The following is an 8,243-nucleotide window of genomic DNA, read 5'->3' on the forward strand; positions in this document are numbered from 1 at the left end:
AGAATGAGCACCAGCCTAGGTCTCCACGACTGCACTTCTCATCCCAGCTCTCCTACTGCATCGCAGTGCGATCTTGGTCAAGTTCCCTAACCTCTCTGGATCTGTTCCACCTCTATAAAAAAGAATTCAGTACCAGGAATTCATCTTCGGACATCCTTTCCATCTCTAAACCATGAGTAACTCACCAGGCCAAATTCAGGGTTAGTATTAGAAGAGCCATTCACCTAAGAAAGAAACTAGAAAACCTTTGGTTCTGTGCCTAAAGATGGTCCACTCAGAGGTATCGTACTCTTTGGAAGACTATGTTTAATGACAAAGGATTAGCTTTCCACGTTTTTCCTCGCAAGACTTACCAAGGCAAAATGACATCTTCTCTGATTTTTGACCTGGTTTCACATCCTTTTCAATATTAAATGAAATTATGTGACTAACATGCTCACCACAAGATATGGCACTTATTAAATGGCTCCTTATAAATATTACTTCTTCTGCTTTCCCTAAAGGTTTTGGGTGTCTAATATTCAATAATATTCAATTGCCTTGCTGGATTTGTGTTTTCTAAGTAGAGATTTTTTTTTTAATGTGATAAAGTTTTTTTTGTTTTTATTATTTTGTTTGTTTTTATTTGGCTGTGCCAGGTCTTAGTTGTGGCACACGGGATCTTTAGTTGTGGCATGCGGGCTCTTAGTTGCAGCATGCGGGATCTAGTTCCCTGACCAGGGATCGAACCCGGGTCCCCTGCATTGGGAGCCTGGAGTCTCAACCACTGTACCACCAGGGAAGTCCCTAAGTAGAGATTTTCTAATCCCTGGTTGATACATGGAAACTGTTCCTCGTCAGACATCTCCACTCGGCTAAAGAGACCAACTGTGTTGCTGACTCTCAGAGGCTTGCCAACATTGTCTCCTATAAGACTCAAATAAATAGCACTCTATTATCCATTCCTGAGTCCCCAGAATTTTGAGAAATAGAACAAGGAGTATATCAGAAGGAATCCCACATGTCCCCCTTATTACTGAAAGAGGCTAAATTGAAACACAGCATGGTGTGAAAAACAACACTGGCCTACTAACTCCTGTCCAAAGTTAGGTGGACACCCACTGAGGCAGAGGTTGGGCTCCCCCTAGAAAGGAGGAAGAGCAGTGGAGGAATGTCCTCTGTGGGCAGGTCCATGTCTAAGGAAGGAAGAGCAGAGCCAGGTCAAGCAGACCCAGCATTTCCTTCCAAGTTTACAATCAGGTAAAACCCTCCATCATCCCAAGGGTGGAGCAGTAAAGATTTCCAGAGAGGCTAGGACAGCTCTTAAGGAAAATCCCTCCATATGAAAACTGGGAATGGGAAAAAGGCATTCTCATCCATGAAAGACTGTCCATCCAGAACATCATGGGAGAAATAAATGAAGAAACAAACTAAAAACGAGTCTCAGTTACACTAGGGAGAAAGAGTAGAAGCAGATCCAGGCAACTGAAGCCCTAACCTGACCACACAGAAGCAGTCAAGATGATCAGATCTCCATTTCAAAATCTCAAAATTTCTAAATGGGTGCCCTTCACTTCCAAAGAGGAGGGAGGCTCAGGTCCTGACCATTTTGAGGAGCAAGGCTGGGGTTAATTTGCTGTGGCCAGCAAAATGGAGGGAGTTGTATTAAGGGAAATGATGTCCTCTGGGATGATCACTCCGCTGAAAAATTACTTGACCAACACAAGCAGGGTGGCAGCCCCACTGCCCAGAAGGGGGCCAGCTGCTCATTACAATGTGTCTCTCTGGAGAAGTGCTTCCAACAGTATTTCTGAGTTGTTAGTTGATTAGGTTTCAGTTAAATCGATAAAGCCTTTAGAGTTAACTATCTAGAAGATATTGCTCCACAATTATAATGCACAGAAAAGTGTTTATTATCAGCTTTCTCTTGTTTTGGCTTAATTATTTAAGTACTTAAGATTCAGTGGCTGTCTTCCTGCTGCCCCAGAAACAATCTGAGAGGGAAACTGGCAAACATTTCAAAGAAACCAGGTCTATTTCTAATGGGCAAATGAATCAAATGAAAAATGGGCTTTTTCTCAATTATATCCAGGAGGAGCACAATTATTCAATAAATCAATGTGCATTTAGCTTAGGACAGTAAAAGCCACAATGTATTGAGTGCTTACCATGTGTTAGGTTTGAGCTAAGTGCTTTGCCAACACTATCTTATTTAATCTTTATAATTTCCCTGAAAGATAAGTAGTATTATGCCCATTTTCAGATGTGAAAACATGTCAAGTCAGTAAGAGAAAGAGACAGGGTTCAAATTCAGATCTGTTGGTGTTATGGGTTGAATTGTGTCCCCCACCAAAACTCACATATTGAAGTTCTAACCCCCATACCTCAGAATGTGACCTTATTTGGTAACAGGGTCATTGGAGATATAACTAGTGAAGTTAAGATGAGGCCATACTGGAGTAGGGCGGGTCCCTAATCCCATATGTCTGGTGTCCTTATAAAAAGGGGAGATTTGGACACAGATGCACACAGAAAGAATGATATGTGAAGATGAAAGCAGAGATCAGGGTGATACTCTACAAACCAAGGAACTCCAAAGATTGCCAGCAAATCACCAGAAGCTAGGGGAGAAATATGGAACAGTATCTTGCTCACAGCCCTTGGAAAGAATCAAATCTGCTGATTTTGGACTTCTAGCCTCCAGAAGGCTAGAATTTAATTATAACAGATTATAAATTATAAATTATAAATTTCTGTTAAGTTGCCTGGTTTGTGGTACTTTGTTATGGCAGCTCTAGCAAACTAATATAGTTGGGTCCCCAAAATCTGTGCCTTTCTGCTGGGTCATGCTAGAGGTCTAGGTGGACAGAGTTTCTTGCTGTTCTTGAACCAACCCATCTGGTTAGACACCCTGGACCAGGCTTTACTGCAGCTTGGACTGAGATTGTAGAGGTAATCTCCGACAACATGTCTAGTGTGGCTTCTTTCTCACCTTCCCCTGGCTTGACTATGTCTCCACCTGTCTTAGTGTTTCTGAGAAATCAATATTGCCTCACCCTCTGAGTTAGCAGACCATGTGTTATTCACTCATTCACTAAAAAAATACTGAGCTCCTTCTTTGTTCCCACTAGTCTCTCATGGAGTTCACAGTCTAGCAGAGGAGCATGATGTCAAGAAAATTAGCACACTATAAATTATGACAGCTATACAAAGAATGCTTGTCTTAGAGACCCCTACCAAAATTGAGACTGATCTCTGTTCCAAGCTTTACTTTGATTCTTTTTAAAAATAAGATAGATATGTCAGAACACCAAGAAACAGAGGCCAAAGAAAACTTAATCATTTTATTTATTCTGTATTCAAGGCAATGATAAGCAATATTTGGCAATTATCTGCAAATTTTCTCAAATTTAATAAAAACTATAAACCTGTATATCCAAGAAACTCACTGAAACCCAAGTAGGAAAAACCCAAAGAAAATCACACCAAGGCCCATCATAAATAAGCATAAATTCAGCAAGGCAGGCTGAAAATTTATGATAAAAGTCTTTAAAGCAGTCAAAGGGAAACAAGACATGTTACATAGAGAGGATAAATATATAAGACTGCAGAATCCTCATCAGAAACAATGCAAATAAAGAATATGAAGTGCTGAAACAAAACTACCAACAGACTTCCTAACCTAGAATTCTATAACTAGAAAAAATTCCTTCAAAAATTAAGTTGAATTAGGACATTTTTAGTAAATTTAAGATTGACAGAATGTATTGCCAGATAATGTGCATGACAAAGAATTTTAAAGAATGCTCATTAAGCAGAAGAAAAATAATATGTGTTGAAAAAGGTAATACATGAGTAAATATAAAAGACTTTTCTAATTTTTAAAGTGTTTAAAAAATATAATTGACTATTTAGAACAAAGATAACAACAATGTATTGAGGGTAGAATAATGTTGAAGTAAAATAAATAACAATTGAACAAAGGATGAAGGTGGAGGAAAATGAAATGTTACAAGATATATACTTTAATTATGTGTGAAGTGGAATATTATTGAGATAAAGTATGTATTTTAAATTTGAGAACAAACAAACAAATAAATAAAGCAAGCTGACAAGCCAACTGTGGAAATACAACAAATACTAGAAAATAACTAATTCAAAAGAAGACAGGAAAAATGGAAAAACAAAGAATAAATGAGACAAATAACAATATGATGACCATAAACCCATGATTATCAAAAGTATATTAAACATAAAGATTTTGAGCACTCCAATTAAAAGGCAAAGATTATCAGACCAGATTTTTTTAAAGGCAAGACTCAACTATATGCTGCCCATATGAAATGAACTTTAAATACAAAGACACAGGAAGGAAAAAGATATATTTGAAAACACTAATCATACAGTTAGAGTGACTATATTAATACCAGGTGAAATAGAGCTCAGGAGAAGGAATGTTACCATGCCTAAAGAGGAACATTTCACAAAATAAAATGGTCAATTCAGCAAGAATATGAAAAAATCCAAAATGTATATGCACCTAATAACAGAGCTTCGAAGTGCACAAAGCAAAAACTTATAGCCTTATAAGCCTTACGGAAGAAATGGATAAAATTATGGTTGGAAATTTCAACATTCTTCTCTCAGTAATCAATAGAACAAGCAGACAGAAAATGAGAAAGTATATAGAAGAGTCAAACAACACTATCAGGTTAAATTCATCAATACCCTTAGAACATTTCACCCCAAAACAGCAGAATGCTCATTCTTTACAAATGCACACAAATGTTCAACAAAACAATCCATAGGCTGGGATATAACATATATCTCAAAAGGTTTAAAATGATAGAAATTACATAAAGTGTGTTTTCTAAGCACAATGGAATTAAATAATCAATAACCAAAAAGTCATGAAAATTCCTCCAAATATGGAAATTAAACAACATGCTTCCAAATGACCCATCGGTCACAGAAGAAAGCAAGAGAGAAATTAGAAAATATATTTAACTGAATAATGACAACTCAACATGAATTAAGATTTGGGGATGAATCTAAAGCAACACTTATAGGAAAATTTGTAGCTTTAAATGTTTTTGTTTGTTTGTTTGTTTTGCTGTGCCATGCAGCATGAGGGATCTTAGTTTGACAACCAGAGATCAAACATGTACCCCCTGCATTGGGAGCATGGAGTCTTAACGACTGGACCACCAGGGAAGTCCCTTAAATGCTTATATTAAGGTAATCCTCTGTGACATTTTTTTAATTGAAGTATAGTTGCTGTACGATATTATATAAGTTTCAGGTGTACAATATAGTGATTCACAAGTTTTAAAGGTTATACTCCACTTATAAAATATTGGCTATATTCCCTGTGTTGTACAATATGTCCTTGTAGGTTATTTTATACCTAATAGTTTGTACTTCTTATTCCCCTACCCCTATATTTCCCCTCCCCTCTTCCCTCTCCCCACTGGTAATCACTAATTTGTTCTCTATACCTGTGAGTCTGCTTCTTTTTTTATTATATTCACTAGTTTGTTGTATTTTTTAGATCCCACAAATAAGTGATGTCATATAGTATTTGTCTTTCTCTGTCTGATTTATTTCACTTGGTATAATGCCCTCCAAGTCCATCCATGTTTCTACAAATGGCAAAATTTCATTCTTTTTGTGGCTCAGTAGTATTCCATTGTGTGTGTGTGTGAGTGTGTGTGTGTGTGTATGCCACATCTTTATCCATTCGTCTGTTGATGGACACTTAGGTTGCTTCCATATCTTGGCAATTGTAAATTGCCAACATAGGGGTGCATGTATCTTTTGAATTAGTGTTTTCATCTTTTTCAGATATATACCCTGTGACATTTTAATCCTTAAAAAACAATATGAGGATTTCTGACCTGTACTGTGTTTCTCTTTTGTCAAAGAGTGCTTGCTGAAGCTGAATGTGATGGTGGAGTTTGGGGAGCAGGTTTACATCAGTTCAGTTTGACTGGGTCAAAGTCCATGACAGTTAAAATACTTTGGGTGTCTAATTGTTTGCTTCCCAGCCTAGGATGAAGTCAGTAGTTTTTGCTTCCTTTTCTGTTGTTGGAGAGCAATCTGCTGCAGTAGCTGTGAGCTAACAACATCATCATCATAGTGGAGAAAGAGGAATGTGGCTTCTGCAAAAGCGTCAACACCATGTGGTGTGCGGGCTACTGCTACACCCAGGTAGGTACTTTGCTTTGAAGGAAGTGAGAGTGCTGAGGGTCTGGATGAGGCAGGCTTCATTTGTTCCCACTTTGTCAATATTTTGCCTCTTCTGAATAACAGCCACGAGTCCTTTAGTCAACACTGTCTGTGTTGTGATTGAGGTAAATTACCATGATACCATTTAGATGTTTGGGTTTGGATTTAATTTGGGTAAAACAAATTTGGGACAGCTGAGATTGATGTAAATGAATGCTTCAGTAATGTGCCAACTCTGCATTTTAAAAGAGCACTTTTCTGCTAGCTTTACCTATTGAGGGATAAACATGGGCATGAGTACACATCTATATTTAATCATGGAATATTGCCAATAGTCTTAAAAAGCCAATTGCAATAATAAAAGGCATACCTCTGCAACAGGGATAGTAATAACATTCATTTTAAAGCCAAATAAAAAATGCAAGCAGCCAATTATAAAATTCATTTTATTGGCCCATTTTTAAAACAATACCAATGAGCAGCCTGAGAGCATTCAATCCCTGTAGATTAGAACTAAAATGAATCATCAAACCCACACCCTTCTTTATGCTGTTAAGAAAATTAAGGAATAGAGGTATTAAAACATTTGTCTACAGTTTCACAGTTTCTTCAAAATAAACCAGTTAAAGGGGAAAGTGTTTCTTTGCCATTTTTCTGTTGTACCTGGCTGTGCAGAAGTTTGATAAACTGAAATTGAAACTGGCTGCTTTTTAATGAAAATACTTTGTTTGACATTAAATGAATTGATCAATAAAACTCAACTTACTGCACTTTGGGTGAGATATAGTCCCAGTGGCCAGCTAGGGAAATGAATTAGTCCCAGTCCCCTTTCTCCCTCAAAGCCAAGTATTTTCTCATTGGGCAAGTAGAAGAGTGAAATATATTTGGCCCGATTTAGATGCTCTGATAGTGAAACTGTATCATATACTTTTGGATTAAGAACCCCACAAAGGTACAGAATTTAAGGCAGTGGCAAGGAAGAACCTAAAAGGCAATAGAATATCCAGAATCCAATATGAGATTTCCCAAACACTTAAGGCAAAATATCAATAATTTAGCTTACAGCTCTTATTCCTCTCTTAAATATACACAGAAAAGAGTACTTGGAAATATTTTTCTTTCCAAGTGTTATGTTTTTACCAGTCATTAATATAGCTTAAGATTACGAGGTATTAAAAAAAAAAACACCCATCCTTAAATTGCTAAGGTCATATCTTCTAAAGATACACTTTATCTTTACATGTTTTTATGCCATACAAATTGAAAGGTTTTATAGAGTTTTAGAAATATTAAATATGTGGGTACTTTCATGGTAGAGAGAAAAGAGACAGTTATATTTTCTATAACACTTCCAGGACAGTTCAGAAAAGTGGTATAAATGTTTCTTTATGAGGTCAAGTTTCCCGTGCTTAAGTATCCTAGAAGCTGATCTTCTGAGAGCAAATATTAGAGCAAGCAGTATTAAATCCCTGTCTCATATTGACTTAGCCAAACAGAAACTTGCAGAATATTGTAACCTAACTCTCTCTCTCTTAAACCACTCAGGATCTAGTGTACAAGGATCCAGCCAAGTCCAACATCCAGAAAACATGTACCTTCAAGGAGCTGATGTACAAGACGGTCAAAGTGCCTGGCTGTGCTCACCATGCAGACTCACTGTATATGTACCCAGTAGCCTCTGAATGTCACTGTGGCAAGTGTGACAGCGACAGCACTGACTGCACCGTGCGAGGACTGGGGCCCAGCCACTGGTCCTTCAGTGAAATCAAAGAATAAAGAGCAGTGGACACTTTGAGCTGCCCACCCTCGTCCTGAAAGACTAAGACATCCAAGAAGTCTGTGTGTACATGTGTCCAGGCTGCAAACCACTGTGGGAGACCCCACTGATCCCTGCTCTCCTGCAGAAGGGAGCTCCAGGAATGGAGGTTGCTGGGGCCTGGGGCCTGTCACCACCCAACCCTGTATTCCTAGTTCTGGGCTCTGTCGGTTTCATTCAACTTGAATGCAGGGGCTGTAAGCTGTTTCCCATTTTTAAT

At 37.9% G+C, this 8,243-nt stretch overlaps 1 pseudogene across 1 annotated transcript; it reads left to right on the top strand.

Annotated features, from left to right (window-relative positions):
- Positions 1-265: 265 nt before the first annotated feature.
- Positions 266-7,983, top strand: LOC308620817 (follitropin subunit beta-like; annotated as a pseudogene). Its single transcript has 3 exons — positions 266-280; positions 6,032-6,189; positions 7,753-7,983. The product of its transcript is annotated as a follitropin subunit beta-like (transcript).
- Positions 7,984-8,243: the final 260 nt, after the last annotated feature.

This window comes from Mesoplodon bidens (genome assembly GCF_964165515.1).
Source record: "Mesoplodon bidens genome assembly, chromosome: 7".
Classification (NCBI taxonomy): Eukaryota; Metazoa; Chordata; class Mammalia; order Artiodactyla; family Ziphiidae; genus Mesoplodon; species Mesoplodon bidens.